This window comes from Leptonychotes weddellii, chromosome 8 (genome assembly GCF_054177405.1).
Source record: "Leptonychotes weddellii isolate Sample4059 chromosome 8, ASM5417740v2, whole genome shotgun sequence".
Classification (NCBI taxonomy): domain Eukaryota; kingdom Metazoa; phylum Chordata; class Mammalia; order Carnivora; family Phocidae; genus Leptonychotes; species Leptonychotes weddellii.
The window spans coordinates 97,773,471-97,779,036 of NC_138376.1; the positions used below are offsets into that span (position 1 = coordinate 97,773,471).

The window sequence follows — 5,566 nt, forward strand, 5'->3', positions numbered from 1 at the left end:
TGTATCTACAATGTGTCGTTGCAGATACAAAGACCTGAATACGAGGAATCCATTGAAAATATTCGCAAGTATGCACAACACTGAAGACAAATTATTGTACCATATGTACTATATATAGTGGTTGAGAAGAGGTAGGAATGATGGTGTCTGCTTGAATGAGTCTTGCAGAACTTACAGAGGAGATGTTTGAACTCTGTAGTGCACTAGCCTGATTGAGATGGGATGAAAGAGGAGTACGTGTAGAGGCAAGAAAGAGATGGAGAGAAGTACATGGTCTTGAGACGTAATTGGAAGGTAATACTACATCCTGGGTAATGACCCTTCATGGCCTTAGAATAACACCACCACTGGGATGCAGGAGAGTTTGGGGCAGCGAGAAGAAGCTGTTGACTCTTGCACATTAGCTGGTCTAACCTGACATGTTCCCTTTCCACAACATCATTCCCAAGGAGTTACTAATCATTTCGTATTTTGGTAACACTTTCTATTTAACATAGTTGTACCAGTGTCCCTTAGTTATTTTTGATACTGTAATGTATTTATTCACAAAGTTAAACTGTATACCTCTATAATTTAGACCCTCAGTCCTTGCTTACAAACAGTGGCACGGAACCATAAAAATAATTGTACAAGCCAACATTGCGCAGTGATCTTAATTCTCAATGAGAATGTTTAAAATTGTTCCATGATCTTTACAAATTTTGTCTAGACATGAAAACAACTTACTGTCAGTTATAAATGTATAAGGAAATGAAAAACAATAGTAAAACTAATATTTATCTAGTACACTGTAAGTGAAAGCATTGGGAACATTGAGAATTAAGATGTCCTATTTCTTTGGAAAAGACATATCAAGAATAGTGTGTCCAGTCCTTGCCTCCTTCTCCCTGGATCTCTTACAATAGAGCGAGCATACCTTGGTGAATTGTCATTTTCCTTTCTAAGTTTGGATGGTTTCCAGCGTTGCATCCTTGCAATGTTGTGAAATATCCCAGAGAGTTCCTCTAATGTGCAAATTTGTGCAGTCACCACCTCCTCCTCTTCATCCTCCTTTATGCTGCTCAGTTGGCTGTCACCAGGTTGCTCGGGCTGCATACCTAGAGTCTCCGATGGCAACCATGTCAACATTCCCACCGTCAGCTATGCTTCCCAACTGCATTCATGTCCGACTCAAATTTCACTGCCCATGTTACCGCCTTTCCTTTCTTTGCTGCACTTTCATTTTGGTTGGCTTCTTTGACCCCCATTTTGGACTATCTAATTTTCTAAAGTGTCGGGTGAGTTTATCACTGGGAGACAAGGGAACAACACAATCACATGCTTTGCTGTCCTGTGTGAACACAAAGAATAACAGAGGTGCGGTGAGTGAGCAGCCACCAACGTACTTCGAGAGAAATAATGTGATTAGTCACTGACCTGTATGTACTGTGGTCTTTACATAGAGATTTGTGGAATGAAGAGCTAGCAGCCTTGTTTGCACTTGTATACTTAGCTCATTGACTGTGATACTAAAATTTGAACCATGTTGTTAGGGGACTGTTATTATTTGGTGTTATTTAACTAAACCATGGTAACTAAAAATTGTGCATGGGGCACCATGCAAGACACACACGCACACACACAGAGGATTGAGTACAACAAGGATGTGGAACAACTGGAAATCTCATATGCAGCTGACTGAAATGAACAGAGGATAATTTTGGAAAACAATTTGAGAGTTTCATAAAAAGTTAAATATATACCTACTGTATGACCCAGACATTTCATTCCTAGATATTTACCCATCAGAAATAGAAGCATATATCCATAGAAGAACTTGCAGATGGTTGTTCCTAGTAGCTTTATTTGTAATAGCCAAAAACTGGAAATAATCTAAATGTCCATCAACAGGTGAATGAATAAACAACTTGTGGTATATCCACACAGTGGAACACTGCTCAGCAGAATAAAGGTTAAACAATTTATATACGCAATACAGCATGTAGGACTCTCAAAATAATTACACTAATACGAAAGTAAAAGAGAAAAGTATAGACTCCATGACTCTACTTATAAAAAGTCTGGAAAATACAAACTGATTTATAGTGATAGAAGACAGAAAGCAGTCAGAAAGGGACAGAAAGAAGCGACAGAGAAAAGTGGGAGGAGCAAATACAAAAGTACATGAGGAAATTTTTTGGCATTATGGATATGTTCATCATGCTGGATTGAGATGATGGTTTTAGGGTTTAAATATGTGTCCAAATTAATCAAACTTTCCATTGTAAATATGTGCAGTTTATTGTATGTCAATTATATCTCAAAAAAGCTGTTGTAAAAATAAATATAAAAATATACTCCATTTTTCTTTGTCTTTTCTTTTACTGTCATTAACTTTGCATATACTTTAAAATTGTATTGCTTTATACTTGTTTAATGGTGATATAAATTAATTGAAATAAATTTGGTTTAGCTGTTCCTTGCTGCTGTGGACTATGAGCCATCCATGAAGGATCTCAAGATGGCGGGGTGAAAACTTGCTCTAAAAGCCATTAACTGGGTAGCTTTTGGGGAGATCATACCCTGAAACCAGAAGGCCATTGCTAACGTCCTGAAATCCTGGAAAGAGACACCTCCAGGTTAGCTACTCTCCCTGAGAAACCAGCTGCTATCGACTGGGCTTACAACAAGGCCAATGTGGCGAAGGCTGGCTTGGTAGATGACTTTTAGAAGAAGTTTAATGCCCTGAAGGTTCCTGTGCCAAGGATAAATATACTGTTCGGGTGGTTGCTGAAGAAAAAGAAGATGTGAACAGTTGTGCTGACTTTTTTGTCTCTCTCAAAGGCCAGGATTGAGGAATATGAAAAAGAGCTGGAGAAGATGAAGAACATAATTCCATTTGATCAGATGACCATTGAGGACCTGAATGAAGTCTTCTCAGAAACCAAATTAGACAAGAAGTATCCCTATTCGCCTCACAAGCCAATTGAAAATGTATAAACTTGAGTTGGAAAGAAAGCTCTGGCCCTCGTATTATAAATGCTGGACATTAAAAATAATGATATGGTACATAAAATAAAATAAATTAAAATAAAATAAAATAAAATAAATTTGGTTTAACATTTTTTCAAAAATTTGTTCTGACCTTTTGTATTATGACAAGAATTAATTATTGACACAATATGTTTTAAGTTCCATGCCATTCTTAGTGTCCAGAAAATTTCTAAAAATAGGTAATGAAAATCTAAAAGATTTTTAGATTTTTACCTTAACTATGTGGCTAATAGATCAGTATAATTTTATCATTAAAAGTAGTTAATGAAATCTGAAAGATTGTTAAGCTTTTTATCTTAATTGAATGGCTAAATAGATCAGTATAATTCTATCATTAAAAGTAATTAATAGAGCTGCCAGCTCTTAGAATAGGAACCTAATTGGTCACAGAAACACTTAAAAATAAAAATTGAGCTTCCTTTTTTCCAATGGGGAAATTTTTCAATTAATTCAGAGAAAATAAATTAGGATAGTTTAAAATATAGATTACAATTCTGGGCATATTATTCAATATAAAAATCAAATTAAAAATTTTACTAAAATTCCCATTTATGATTGGTTTAAATATACTCTGTAGAAATAACATAAATGGTTGGTATCCTAAAATGAATTTATTGAGCAAGACATTTGAAATAATACTTTAAAATAAGTATCAGTAAGTTTCATACTTGCAGAAATCAGGGGAAAACGTAGGCCTTCTCCTTCCTTCTTCATAACTTATGTTTAAACCTATGTTTTGACATAACTGAGTCAAACTTTAAGGCGGACATATCTATGAATCAGAACAGGAGCAGGTAGGAGAGAAGCAGCCAAATCTAATCATTCATGCTTTCTTGTTGTTGTTGCCAGATTATAATTGGGTGTTTGTGGCCCTGATTGCTGTTAATGGTGAGGTATTCTTGCAAATAAAATTAAAATTAACAAGTTTACAAGCATCGTTTACTTTATACAAATTGATGAATAATGTTCCCAAAATACCAAGCTTCAGAAGCATTAAAAACTTTTAGTTGTCAATTTTGGCATATGATTCTGTGGAGTACTGTTAACCTCCCTCAGAGGTGGGAATGTTACAGTATCTTCGTAATGTTGCCTGGCGTTTCCAGTGATTATTTGCTCTAGGCTATAGCTCTTTGTAGCTACTTTAACAGAAGAAATGCAAAAAGGAGACAGGAATGTTGTTGAATACCCCGACATGAATTCAGAAACTGATCTAAAATCTAATACAGCCTAAGCAATATCAATGGCAAGACCAAAATCAAGCCGACAAAATATTTTCACTGTTAAAATGGAAAAATGAGTCTATAGGAAACAACATGTACCCTAAAAATTCATCTTAATAATTCAACCAACATCAATGCAACATTTTCTATGCCTGGAATATTTGTCTTGGAACAAAGATCAAGACTATGGATGAGGACAATTACTGCCTTGTGTGTTGTAAAATTTGATTTTAAGAATAATAAGTCTTAAATGATAAATGTGTTATCATTTAATTTTTAATTATTTTTATGTAACATTTATTTTGTTAATGTTCCCTTCCTTAACTTTTTTCTAATAATCAAATATCTTTTTCAAGTAGACATCATTTTTACATTTTATCACAATATATTGTCTCTTAAGATTAATAAATCATGCATTTATTATCATATCTCTATTTTTTAACTAAAAACCTCTAAAACTGGGCGCCTGGGTGGCTCAGATGGATCCCAGGGTCCTGGGATCGAGTCCCACATCGGGCTCCCGGCTCAGCGGGGAGCCTGCTTCTCCCTCTGACCCTCTTCCCTCTCATGCTGTTTCTCTCTCACTCGCTCTCTAAAAAATAAATAAATAAAATCTTTAATAGAAAAAAAAACCTCTAAAACTAAAACTCTGTCACAAAAAATGATTCACTATTATTATGAGTATTTATTATTATTTTCAAGCATATAAATAAATTACCATTTTAAAATATAAGAAAACTTTATGATTTGGAGAATTCCCCACAAATTCCAGTTTCCTATGCCCAAACTCCCAGGATTAGTATCTATACGGAATTTGAAAGCACCTGGTTAGCAGTTTTATTTATTCCCCACTTTAACAGTCCTGGATATACAGATTTATTTGAAGTCTAGCTTCACCTCTAATTTCCATGGCTTGTGGGTTATCAGTCCTGGGTTATCAAGTTGTTCCAAGACTTTGTAAACCCATGTTCAAAATTTCCTTTCCCCATGACTTTGTTGTGAGAATAGGATGTAGTAGTATTTTGAGTACATCTTTCCATACACATACCAAAATGAAGTAATTCAGTTACTCAAACACAAACCACAATGACAAAAATCACCAGAAGTAACATAAAACAAAATATATGATCTAATTCCCACTCTCATAAAGGAAACATATTTGTAACAAATTCTCATAAAGTGAATTAATATTTTAGACTCTTAGAATCTAAATGAGAAAAAATATATGGATAGCTTTTACTTTTTAATACTTTAAATATATGAACCAGTGATCCAGATTAAATTATTATCAGGGAATTATTTCCATGTAATGA

General features: G+C 34.6%; 1 pseudogene; it reads left to right on the plus strand.

The window, feature by feature from the left end:
* The first annotated feature begins 2,500 nt into the window (after positions 1 to 2,500).
* LOC102727375 (ATP synthase peripheral stalk subunit d, mitochondrial pseudogene) lies at positions 2,501 to 2,979 on the plus strand (annotated as a pseudogene).
* The last annotated feature ends 2,587 nt before the right edge of the window (positions 2,980 to 5,566 follow it).